At 40.4% G+C, this 13,977-nt stretch overlaps 1 protein-coding gene and 1 pseudogene across 2 annotated transcripts in view; one reads left to right on the plus strand and one right to left on the minus strand.

The window, feature by feature from the left end:
- LOC132477779 (small ribosomal subunit protein eS6-like) overlaps positions 1 to 10,642 on the plus strand; it is a 40,001-nt pseudogene extending 29,359 nt beyond the window's left edge.
- FGF14 (fibroblast growth factor 14) overlaps positions 1 to 13,977 on the minus strand; it is a 581,132-nt gene that overhangs the window by 555,179 nt on the left and 11,976 nt on the right. The window lies entirely within an intron of this gene.

Raw genomic sequence — 13,977 nt, forward strand, 5'->3', positions numbered from 1 at the left:
TGTGGCCTTGAGGGCGGTGATAACACCATTAAATATGTATACATTAAACATGTACGGTTGTATACAACTGTCTACAAACTCATCAGCTGTATACATTAAATATGTACGGTTCTTTTACATGTCAATCATTCCTCAACAAGTGGTACAAAAAAATTTAAGTTAATGAGCATCTCCTATAACCCAGGGGCTATTATGAGATTTTATAGGCATTATGAATACTAATCCTCACAACATCCCTACCAGATATGTGTCAGTATCTCTATTTTACAAATAAACTGAGATTAAATAATAATTTTTGCCCTAGGCTAAACAGTGAGGAGATAGGGATGAAGCTCAAATCCAGGTTTGTCTGACTCACAACTAGTTGAGTATTTAATAACGATGCTGTATACTGACTTTTAGTACCTAGATCCTTCTAAAGGATTAAAGGAAATGCAAAAGCACTCAAATGAGTTGATATACAGGTAAGTGGTCTCAGGATAGATAAGTCCCTAAGCAAGAATGCAGGTGTGTATGTAACTATGTGTGGTCACATACAGCTTTCTCTAAAAATTCTTCTCTAAAATCAAAGAGCTTTACAAAACCAAACCCTCGCCATTCCCCTTTCAGTATATTTGAAGTTTCCTAGATGGCATATGACTCTCCTAAGAAGCTAGTACATTTCCAAAAGGGTCTACCTAACGGGTATGGGCAGGTAAATACAAAAATAATCTGTCCATTTCTTCTCTGTTTCCCCAGGTACAAGAAATTGAAATGATCATGATACTCCAAGACAGAGCAGAATGTTCATCTGAGTCACACCAAGTAACTGGATTACTGCTAAAGTAAAATTTGAAAATGATTGAAGTGATTTTTATGATCAGCCTTTTGGAAGTCATTCAGAAGTGCTGCAGTACTACTTCAAAGAAGATAATTCAAATGTCACTCTCTCTTCAGTGCTGTTTATCAATAGTTGAGTATTAAATTGGGAAGCTTGATTTACGTTATGTAATTTAACTCGTATATAATTTAAACACTCATAATTAAGTCACTATTTGAATAAATGGAATAAACATAAGACTAAGTTTGGTAGTGAGGTGCTCATCTCCAGAGGAGTTCAATCAGACTGGGAAAACATTTGGTAGAGATTTTATAGAACAATGGCTCTGAACCTTGACTGCCGCACGCTGGAATCACCTACGGCAGCGGTCCCCAACCTTTTTGGCACCGGGGACCAGTTTTGGGGAAGGCAATTTTCCCATGGACGGGGTTGGGGGGTGGACACAGCTCAGGCAGTGATGCGAGCGAGGGGGAGGGGCAGATGGAGCTTGGCTAGCTCGCCCCGCTCGCCCGCCGCTCACCTCCTGCCGTGCGGCCCGGTTCCCCGGGGCCTGCGGACCCCTGACCTAAGGAGTTTTTAGAAAGACTGATGCCCAGGTCCCGCCCATGGAGATGCTTATAAAACTGGACTGAGGCGAAACTTGAACACTGGGTTTTTGAAGCTCCTCAAGTCATTCAAATAGGTGGCCAAGGTTGACCCCCCCTGCTACAGAAGGAACTCAAGCACTGGATGGAAGGTTGAGACAGGTGACATATCAGGACCCTTCCAACCCTGACAGTCTAAGTCTGACTGCAGCATGACCCATGCTACAACATAGTACTAGATTAGACCTGAAGTTTCTTTGGATGTGCAAATTCGGAATAAACTGCTTCAGTAATACTGTTTCCTGGGTGTAGTTTCCAAACACAAAGAGGGCGCTACAATTATTTACACTCCTCCTTAGAGTATCCTATCTTCTCTAGATTACACATTGAAGAGATATTAAAAATGAATAATTCAATCAAGTCAATTATTAAGTATCTTCTGAGGATCTACTATCCGCACGACACCCCTCTAGGTACTGAACATTAAATAATGAGCTACTGATCTCACTGGAGTCTCAGATCTTACTGGAATTTACAATTTAATAGACACAAATGGCTGTAATACAAAAATAAGATAAGTATGTTTGAAGTTTAAGTGCACGATAGTTCATTTAAGAGATTATGTCCAGTTGTGAAGGAGGGGTAATGCAGGCAGAAGTATTTTCTTATCAGTGCAAAATCCATACCTTATGTATTTTATTGAAGGAGAATAAATATCAAAGTAAAACTTTAAAGCTGTAGGTCAGACTTTAGGTATATCAACAAGCAGGTGTGTCAGACTCCTTCACCTCCCTAAACATTTACTGAAAGGGATTTTGTTATGCAAAACCTTCTAGAGGTTTTTTAAATCAGGGGCTAAAGTGAAATCTTCTAAAGTAACACAGATCTATTGGTAGTTTATGCAGTTTAAATTCCCAGTAACTTGAAACAATTGCAAAAAATAGCCAGCTAGCTAGTGAAACATGCTGATCCCACAGTATAAAGAACACTTGAGATACGAGAGAATGTCAATTAACAGACATTTGCTGAATTCTATTGCAGAAAACTAAACTTCCACACACGAGAGTTTAGACAGGTAGAACAATGTACCAGAGCTGTAGTTAAAGGAAGACTTGGACTAAATAAATATATCGTAACTACTGGCCAGTCATTTCAGCTGACCATACCCAGCAGAACTGGAAATGCAGAGAATGCTAGGAAAGGTCACTCACTCTGATAAAAAATAATACCTCTGCTACCACACCGCCCAAATGAAATCCACATCCACCTGTGGTTTTGGTTAATCTTCACCGCTAGACCCAGGATCAACCTAGAGGCAGATGCTCCAGCAGGAGCCAGGAGGAAGCTGTGTTCCGTATCCCTAATTCCAGCACAGGGTACCAATCACAGCTGTGATCAAATCAGAGCCAGCAGACAGTGCAATACAGATAATAAAATGTTTTAGCTAAAGGGATAAGACTTCGGAGTATACTAATGACTGGAAAGTCAGCTCTTTGACACGAATTATAATTCTTTAATGATAATGATGTAGAAGACTAAGCAAGGTTTTATCAATTTTTAAAAATCAAGTTAAATCTATCATATAAAATCTACCTTCTAAATGAAGCAAATTAAAGACCCGACCTTCAGATGATAAGACTGTTTATATGGGAAGCTATATTTGGAAGTATAAACTGTAGTTTCTATTTTAAGACTGTGTCCTCCAAATTCCAGTAATGAAAAATATTCACCTGAATTCCTTTCTATACAAGATAACCACTTCTTAGTTTAAGAAAACCCAACCTCAGGGCTTCCCTGGTGGCGCGGTGGTTGGGAGTCCGCCTACCGATGCAGAGGACGCGGGTTCGTGCCCCAGTCCGGGAAGATCCCACATGCCGCGGAGTGGCTGGGCCCGTGAGCCATGGCCGCTGAGCCTGCGCGTCCGGAGCCTGTGCTCCGCAACAGCAGAGACCACAGCAGTGAGAGGCCCAGGTACCGCAAAAAATAAATAAATAAATAAAAATAAAAGTCCTCTGCCTTCTTTTTTCACTCTTGCTCCTTAAAAATATCAACAACAGATTAAAAACTATACACATAAAACAAAAAATCGTAACCAAAGGAACAGTGTGCCCTAATGAATCTTCTTTCTTTATTGAGTTCAAACCCTACGGAAAAGAAAAAAACTATTAATTCAGAAGCTGTAGTATCTAGAGTCCATTTTTCACATTGATTTTCGAATTCTAAGCAATAAGTCAGCTGGTTCTGCGGTCAATAAAAATGCCTGGCTGGCTTCTTATTTTATGCAGCACTGGAGTCTGTCAGCACCCAGTTCTAGGTTGTCTTCTCCTTTCCCGCCTTCTCTCCTCTGTCCTTCATTCATTCCTAAGTTTTCAGTTACCGGCCACACACTGATGACGCCAGCATGTCTTTATGTGGCCCAGGCCTCTCTTCTGAGGAGTAGCTACAACTGCCTACAGTCTACAGTGCTCTTGAAGATGTATTTTCCTCCTGCACAGCCTCTTCCGGAAAGAACTCCCATTACTATATAATTCTAAATAAATAAAGTAAGTAAATACTAAAGGAAGCACAAAGTAACTTTCATTGAAACTTCATTGCTCCTGGTATCATATTAAATATTCAATAGGAAACCAGTTGAATAATTAGTAGTTGATTGACATTTTGAATCAGGTCATTTTCACTTGCTAGGTTCTCTAAGCTGTATTTTCCCAGCACGTTGAAATTTTGTGTTGTCCAGTGGTGTGCCCAAGAAAAAGAGAAGTCTGTTTTTTGTTGTCACTCCCAAGTAATAAGTAGCCATCACAAGCCCAGTGGCTCCAGGTCTTAGAAACAGACCCCGTCACCTGAGTCCTGAAGTGGGGAGTGTGCTCATGGGGTCCACCCTCGCTCCCAACCAGGACGGGATTCTCATTTACAAGCAGAGCGTTTCCTACAAGGCCCCTGAAAGAGGCAAATTCAAGCTAGACTTTAAATATTAGGTTATTTTTACTCCTAAAGAAAATAAATGAATGACAGAGCCTAAAGTAGTCAGGTAGGAACAAAGAAAGGGGCTACAATTTTCACAGATAATACAAAATTGGCAGGATAAGCTATTTATAGTTTTCAGGGCGTAAGCAGCATGCCCAGTAGCAAAACTAAGACTTAAGTACACAATGGTGGGGGGATGGGTAGTGAAATGAGATGAAGGCTCAGGAGCAAAACAAAGAGTTCAAAACTACAAATGAGATTCTTAAATCCAAAGAAGTTAAAAAAAAAAAGTTGGGCAGTGACTCTTAGCAGAACAATGATAGGAAAGGTTGCTTTAAAATATGTTTCATTCATTTATAACTAAGGTAAAAAGCCTCAGAGAATGGGAACAACCCATAAAATTTACCTCAAAATTTTTGAGGTAATTATTGTTAGGTATAAGCAATTAAGGAAGATAACAATAAAAAATAAACTATACATATTAGAAAAGCATATAAAATATTTTTAAATGCTCATTTTGGTATATACAGATGACAAAGACTCAACTCTGTAAGATACACAGGAAAGGCAGATGCTGAAATATTCTATCACAGATATTTTTTTGTTTCTTTTTTGCAGTACACGGGCCTCTCACTGTTGTGGCCTCTCCCGTTGTGGAGCACAGGCTCCGGACGTGCAGGCTCAGTGGCCATGGCTCACGGGCCCAGCCGCTCCACGGCATGTGGGATCTTCCCGGACCGGGGCACGAACCTGTGTCCCCTGCATCAGCAGGCAGACTCTCAACCACTGCGCCACCAGGGAAGCCCCATCACAGATATTTGACAATGTTCTTTAGCTCACGAAAAATATATGAACTCCAAAACTGTCTGTTTGCAGCCAGTCCCACTCTGGGCAAAACACAAAATGTTCTAGGCTCCTTTAGGCCCTGAAGGCTTGTGAGTAAAGACCTGGTTAGGCCCATAAAGTACAAAAGGAGGCTCGGCAAGAACAGTATCCTACTGGGCCTCTAAATCTGTCTTCGTTCAACCTTTACTTTTTAAGAATTCATTTACGTATCCTATAGTATTAACTATAGGTAAAATTTTAAAATATTATATTAATTAACAAAAATTAATAATTTTAGCATAGGTCACCCACTGGAAAATGTAGGAAAGAAACTAAAATTGTTTCTGAAAAGGAAATGGGGTGGAAGGAACTGATAAATAAATACATGCCCATGTGGTAGGTATTTTGTTAGGTGCTTTATTTATCTATTCTCTTTTAGTCACTACAAACACATAAGGGAAGTATCCTCCCTCTACTACCAAAAACAAAAATAAACTAACAAACAAAAACAACTCTGAGGTACAGAGAAATTACAGCCACAATTCCAATCTTTATCTAACTCCAAAGTTCGCACATACACTGCTGTCCTTGTCAGTAAAAAAAATACATAACAGCAACCAAAATTAGTTTTAAAATATACACCTATCTAACAGTAGTTGTCAAAGGAAGGCACTAAGAACACAGAGGCCCTGAGTGGTCTTTAGACAGGGTCACAGAACTAGCCATCTCAATCACTAGGGCTGGGGACACCTTGGCCAACACACGCCAAAAGAAGATAAAATCATCTGACTTGGACTTGTACCAGAAGATCCTTCTATAATATGGAGGAAGACGTAAAAAACTGAGGTTTTTCTATGCTTCCTATTAAAGGGAAATACCTGTGCAAATCAAAATCCAGATTTTTAAATGTTTCATTTTTTAACACTATAATAATATCATCAAAAACCTCTATTAAAGTGGTTATTTGTACTCACGGCTCTACTCAGTTTAGATTGGAGATATCTAAATTCAGGATATTAAGAAAAATATTATTTTCAAGTAAATCAAACTTATTCTGAACGCATTCATTCAGCAAACCCACGAGGCATCTGGAAGTATGTTTCACACCAGAGAATAAGGAAGTAGCCAAGAGCTATGCCTATGTTTGATTCATTTGTATATCACATGTACACCTACATAATGTGGAGATATATACACACATATGCATATGCACACACACACACACACATGCACAGAGAATTCAATGGGCAAAAATTTACTATGTTTCTGGATGTTAAATGTGCATATAGATTAAGGCAAAAGAACGCCAGCATGCTAACATGCTGTTAACAATTCCACCTGTTCTTAAAGTTTGGGGGTCCAAATAAACAAGTTAGGAAGGTGAAGTAAAAATCATCTCATAACTGCACTCTTCCCTGGCTATGTAATTAAAAATAAAACAGTTTTTGATATCAGAAAACAAGAAATTTAGCTTTGAAGGAAAAATGTATTATATCCCTTAAGATAATAAAACCGAGATCTTCCAAAGTTTTCAAGCCAGGCCTTTTAGAGCCTTAGCCATGTCTCCTGAGCTGCATCTCCCCTTTGGGTATCTCACTAAGGACGGCTACAAGAGAGGGAATATTGGCACTGCTCTGAGTTTAATACTCTGGTTCAAGTAAAGGTGAAGGGCCCTTCTCGTAATTCTCTAGTGCACAGCCAAGGCAGGGCTGCAATACTTAAATGTAAGGTAATTAAATATTTGGATATCACACAAAGGAAATCAACACAGAATATCATGGAACTGGATAATCTAGCATACAGTTTACCTGTTTTCAGCTTCGAGTTCAGTACATGGATGCCTCCCTACTCAGCATCCAACCTGCCAAAAATGCCTAATTACATCTAGCAACCTAATATCCAAACCCAAGAGAAGTATTACAGAGAGCATGAAGTTTCTTTTCCTATACAGTTAACTCCCACTTTTAGGGTTCAAGTTCATGTCTGAACCTTTCCACATATGATTGGCCCTGAGAATGTCCACCTGCTGTAGGAAAGCCTCTGCACATTTACAGTGACAGGACTTTACTGGAGAATAGGGTGATTTTTTTTTTTTAACAAAGCACAGTAAGATATAACAGGAGGGGCTGTTCTCTTACAACTTTAGATGACACTCATATCAAGGAATGTTTAGGTTTTGCATGAGATATTTAAGAGGTGAACTAGAGTAAATTTAAATATCAATAAAAGTAAAATGTATATCTCACAGTGAATTCTGAGCTTCATGGCATTAACATTAAAGCGAAGCAAACAAATTATATATAAATATAGTATCATATTGTCAGTATATTAATGAAATGCCCATGCTTTGAACATAGATAAACATAGGTAAGAAGAGTCAGAGCAATATTTTAATCAGAGATAAATATATAAAAATTGCTCATTCCCTGTATCTATAAATAGTGTTTTATTTTCACAATGGTATTAATTTCCTTAAAGTGCTTACAAGTTTTATAAGGGTATTAATTTTTTAAGTGCTTATAGGCTAAACTACAGTAAAAGTAGGCATTATTCATTAAATAAGTATACCCAGGGACTTCCCTGGTGGCACAGTGGTTAAGAATCCACCTGCCAATGCAGGGCATACGGGTTCAAGCCCTGGTCTGGGAAGATCCCACATGCCACGGGGCAACTAAGCCCGAGTGCCAAAAGTACTGAGCTGGCGCTCTAGAGCCCGCAAGCCACAACTACTGAGCCCATGCACCACAACTACTGAAGCCCGCGCACCTCGAGCCCGTGTTCTGCAACAAGAGAAGCCACTGCAAAGAGAAGCCCGCACACCGCAACGAAGAGGAGCCCCCGCTCGCTGCAACTAGAGAAAGCCCACGCGCAGCAACGAAGACTCAATGCAGCCAAAAATTAAAAATAAATAAATTTACAAAACAAAAGAGATAAGTATGCCCATTGAGAGCCAAGTAAACAAATTTAAAAGTACAAAAAATGAACAAAGACCCCAAGGGTATTGCTAGTCGGTTTTGTGGGAAAATAAACCAATTTCCAGTCATAACCTAGTTTACAGTTGTTGCTACCTTCACTGTATTTTTCAACTTAAAAATGTACCCATAGAGTCTGTCATACAGAGTGAGGTAAGTCAGAAAGAGAAAAACAAATACCATATGCTAACACATATATATGGAATCTAAAAAAAAAAAAAAGGTTCTGAAGAACCTAGGGGCAGGACAGGAATAAAGACACAGATGTAGAGAATGGACTTGAGGACATGGGGAGGGGGAAGGGGAAGCTGGGACGAAGTGAGAGAGTGGCATGGACATATATACACTACCAAACGTAAAATAGACAGCTAGTGGGAAGCAGCCTCATAGCACAGGGAGATCAGCTCGGTGCTTTGTGACCACCCAGAGGGGTGGGATAAGGAGGGTGGGAGGGAGATGCAAGAGGGAGGGGATATGGGGATATATGTATACGTATAGCTGATTCACTTTGTTATAAAGCAGAAACTAACCTACCATTGTAAAGCAATTATACTCCAATAAAGATGTTAAAAAGAAAATGTACCCCATTTATCATGAAATGCTATCTAAGGACAGCTATGGACTCTTCATTCTATTTGGAATACTCCAGCCCAAATCCGTCCCTCATGTGGTCCAACAAGCAGAATCTCCTGACATAATTGGCGGTGGCAAAGGGAAAACGAAATGGGAGAGAAAAGGGGAAGGAGGGTGGATGAGTTTATTCCGTCCATCTCTATCAATATTGCTTCCTTAGCTCCAGGACCGACCATCCCCAGCAACTCTTCCACCTTCATCTAACCTTCCAAATCCCCTCTACTCCCCCTAGAAAGACTAAGATACCATATATTTGGAGGTAACAAAACTAACTTCTAAGTTACCTAAATGGCCTGCTTATCTGAGAGAAGTTTAAAGTGCTAGTTAGACTGTACCAATCCATAACGTCCAATGCCAAGGTGCCTGGCTAAGAAGCCTGATACAGGAAGTAGACATACCTTACTGTTCAGCCATTCCATCCTATGCTGCAGATCTCAGCATCTAATTTTATTCCTTTTTTATAAATCTAATGGCATTTATTGAGACTAGTTCCCAAGTTTTACACCACTTGATAAAAGGAACTGACACAGCAGAAAGGTTTCCCTGATAGACCCCGTGGGGCTCAGTGCTTAACACAGAGGAAGAGACTTCCTTCCTTGGACTGTATCTAGGCCCCTGCTGTGCCCAGAGGGACAACAGTAGAATCATTATGTGTACCTAGGGTTAGTTCTAACTCATGAACCTGCCACACGTAAGGCCTCTGCCTGGGCTATGGTTTCCTCATGTTGGAGCTGACCTCTAACAAGGATGGTGCTAGTTACACTCAGCATTGGTTGATGTGGTCAGGTAGCTGGAGCACTGTTCCAAGAGATGCAGCGCACTAAGCGGTGGCCTCAGAAGCAGACACCATCACAGACACACTGAACCGTATCAGTTGCTAGTGCTCATTGTGGCCCATGAGGCTGCACCGGGGCTGGGCCATGACCTTTAAAGTAAGGATGTATTTGTGGTAGGTTTCCTTAGTCTCATTCACTATGATTTCACTATTTTTGGTATAGAAAATTAGGCCGGTGATAACCTACACACAAGGACCCTAGGGTGTTTTTCAGTTCAAGTAACTGGAAAATGAGTGAAGTTTCTGTGTAATGAATGGGAGGTGTATGTTGACATGAATGAAGGAGAAACCTTCATTCGTACCTTTTATGAGAAGCGTATGTGGCCACAGAAGTTGCTGCTGATGCTCTGGGTGAAGAACGGAAGGGTTATGTGGTCCAGATCAGTGGGGGAAATGACAAACAGGGTTTCCCCATGAAGCAGGGTGTCTTGACCCATGGATGAGTCCACCTGCTACTGAGTAAGGGGCATTCCTGTTACAGACCAAGGAGGACTGGAGAAAGAAAGTGCAAATCTGTACAGGGTTGCACTGTGGAGGCCAATCTGAGCATTCTCAATTTGGTCATCGTAAAAAAAGGGGAGAAGGATATTCCTGGCCTCACGGATACTACTGTGCCTCGTCGCCTGGGGCCCAAAAGAGCTAGCAGAATCCACAAAGTTTTCAGTCTCTCTAAAGGAGATGATGTCTGCCAGTATGTTGTGAGAAAGCCCCTAAACAAAGAACATAAGAAACCTAGGACCAAAGCACCCAAGATTCAGCGTCTTGTTACTCCACGTGTTCTGCAACGCAAACGCTGGCATATTGCTCTGAAGAAACAGCGTACTAAGAAAAATAAAGAAGAGGCTGCAGAATATGCTAAACTTTTGGCCAAGAGAATGAAGGAGGTCAAAGAAAAACGCCAGGAACAGATTTTGCCAAGAGACGGAGGCTGTCCTCTCTGAGAGCTTCTACTTCTAAGTCTGAGTCCAGTCAAACATGAGATGTTCTAAGAGTAACAAATAAATAAGATCAGACATCACGAAAAATATATACATATACAATAATATTTAAAAGTATTTCTACCAGTTATAAATTTAAAAGAATACAAGAAAGAAAGGGTCAAAGATCCGTCTTATGTTAAAATTGTAACAGAGAAAGCAAAAGCATAGTTAGGCAAAAAAACTGTTACCAAGATTCACAGAGGTAAGTCCTCCTGCTTTGAGTAATAAAAATAAGAGAGTAAGATTATGATGCACTGAGTGAGTTGAATGACCCTAATTTCCTTTCCTGAAGGTTCTCACAAATATTAGCGGCCACCAAGACACTGAGTAAGCAAGTGTATGTATAGCTGTGGCAATCCGTATGACGCAACTTGGACTGTGGCATCTTTAGATGCACATTTTAATTTTTTATTCAAAACTATGTTAATGCAACAACATTCAGACCCTTTACTTAACTCTGTATCATTCAGACCTTTTGAATCGTGCAGCTGTCTATTGCCTTTACACTAATTGGCACCCCCAAAAAATTGTTAAATCACTCATTCACTATCCACTGAAATGACAGAATTCAGGTTTATGCCGCTAATTTGCTCCCAGCACAGGGTGCCTACAACTGTTATCGCCACCTAAAATGAATCCCTTCCCTTACTTGTATGAATTAAGCTTTGTGACCCTATAAATGTGCATTTTATAAACTTATAAACTAGGATCTCTAACAAGGATCCCAGTTCTAAATCAAAAAAATTGAAACTGCTGCTTATAAAGCATTACTAGTTATGTATTTGTAAAGTTTAAATGGCCATTGAGAATTGAATTAGTGCTCTTGTTTTAACAAGTGATATTCCTTAAAATATTATTTTATAAGTTGTGTGGCATTCTTAAGTGTTAAGATAACCGAGAAATAGATATTGACCCCCTAAAACACAATTCAAATTTTATAACAGAAAGGAGCAGAAAATCAAAATCCATTTCCAAAAGTTGTGCTTTTAGCAAATCGTTCCTTAATGCATCTCTCCACTAAGCAACGGTCATCAAGGGTTACTCAAACATAGATCTGCTGCTAGCGCCAGAGCAGTTTATCAGGATTCTCATGTAAGAAATTGTGGTTCAAATTGCTGGCAATTTCCCGGTAGCCAAATAGCCTGTGACATTTTCAGTCCAGCGATGTTTCACTAGAAAACATCATCTTACTGGGAAATTAACTGCTGCCCCAAGTACCTTAGGTGCTACAAACAAAGTTGTTCCGTCTTCCCACTCCAGAAACATTCTCTAGTTCACTCATTTTTACCACATCCAGTCTAACTCCTCTGCCAGGCTTTTGGATTCCGAATTAGGATTCCTCTCATCCCCCGACATAAGATTCCATTAACATCCCCCCAATCCCCAACCACGAACCTTTCAGCCTTTAACTCACTCACGGTGCTCCCGTTGCCAAGAATATACTTATCTCTCCTGCCAAATGCAACACGCTTTCAAAAGTCAGCTCAGGTCACACTTCCCGACAAGATTTCCCTTTCTTCCCGGCTCATCTTTGATGGGCCTCCTACAGACGCCCCGCAGCCGTCCATCGTTCAAGACTCTCTCATGACTGGTGTTCTCTGTACACTGAGCTTAAGTAGTTTGGGGCCAGAGACCAAATCCTTATGGAATGTTTTAAATCTCTCCCAGTAACTAACATGGAACTTACCACAAATAGTTATTTAATAAATACTAATAGGTTTATTGTATAGACTGTATATTGTCTGTCTTCTCAAAACCTCAGGATCATTTTCTAGATAATTTCCAAATAACTTTTTCTCTCTGTTAAGTGCATCTTTGGGACAAGAATGGCAGTCCTGAAGAAACCAGAAAGGGAAGAAAAGGTTGCTGTGCAGAAACAGATCTAAGGAACAACTTATCCGTGGGATTTCTGCTCTATCTCCTAAGAGCTTTTGACTCAGACTGTCTTCACGAGGATATCTGCATTGCAGACAACCTTGCGCTCTAAAGATAGTGGTTCCAGGTTAGAGGGCGATTTCCACCGCCACCCCCCCCCCAACCCCAGGGTAATAAAGACCATGGCTCCCTGCTGGGCAAAGGTTGGGCAGTTTTGGAAGACGTTCCTTAAAAGAAGGGGGATTTCCTAAACTCAGAGGTCCTCAGCTGTGACACAAATCCACTGTGTGCAGGCAGCCACCTCAGCTACTCAGCACTGCCCCTGGGAGATGTTAGGACAAGGGAAACAAGAACGTGGCGCCTGTTGTGCCCTGAGTGATCCAGTCCTTCATCTCTGACCAGGAGTCTCCGTCCTCAGCCAGCATCTCTGTAGCTGGGTGGGGTCAGCTTGCGAACCCTTTGTAGTTTCGGGCAACTTTTGGATGTTAACTAAAAGTGGGTGTGTTCAATAATTGGAGTTTCTAGTTTACAAAAGAAAACAGAAGTTACCGCATGGAAGCCTACACATCTCACGTGCGATGGTACAGGTGGATCTCAAAAACAACAACGTGTGGAGTGAAAGGAGCAAACTCAAGGGCATGAGGACTCCAGGATCTGATGATCTAAGGCTCTAGTACAGGCTAAGGTAAAGTCAGAGAGCGGAACGGTGGCTGCCTCTCACAGAAGGCACGGGTGGGAACTGAATCGAACTGAGAATGAGGTTTCTGGGTGATGAGAATATTCTATATCTTAAATGGGGAGTCTGGCACAAGGATACACACAATAGTCAAAAGACATCAAACTCTACAGTTAAGAGCTGTGCATTTTAATGTATGTAAATTATGCTCAATAAAAAAGCATTACAAATTCTAAATATCTGAACATGTTGCAAACACTGAATATGTTGCATTCCCCTTTAGTTTCAGGATATAATGATTCACAGAAACATTGACACACCACCAGCCACTTTCACATATACGCTTTGAACACAGTCTTTAGGGCAGTAGCTGCAATACAGGAATTTAAGAGGATGTCTCTGGAGAAAGACTGCTTGGGTTCCAACCACTGGCTGGGTGCCATCAGGCAAATTCCTTAACCTCTTCATGCCTGGGCGTCATCCTTTTTCAGATAAATATAAGAAAAGTTCCTACATATGGTTTTTGAGGACTAAATTAGGTAATATAGATAAAGTATCTAGTACATAGAAAACATCCTATAAAGCTAGTTTTTTATTATTACTTAGAGCATAAATACTAATACGGGATTCAGAATAATCCAGAATATTTCTCTTCAAGTAGAAGAGCAATAAGTCTTTTAAAATCTAGTAAGTTTAAAGGCATTCATTAGTGGGACTATAAGGTAGAATAATTATAATAATATCCCCAAATAATTTAATTATATAACCTATTAAAGCAAGAGATCCACATCACAGTTTTTTTTAACATGTTAT

The sequence above is a fragment of the Mesoplodon densirostris genome, chromosome 17 (assembly GCF_025265405.1).
Source record: "Mesoplodon densirostris isolate mMesDen1 chromosome 17, mMesDen1 primary haplotype, whole genome shotgun sequence".
NCBI lineage: Eukaryota > Metazoa > Chordata > Mammalia > Artiodactyla > Ziphiidae > Mesoplodon > Mesoplodon densirostris.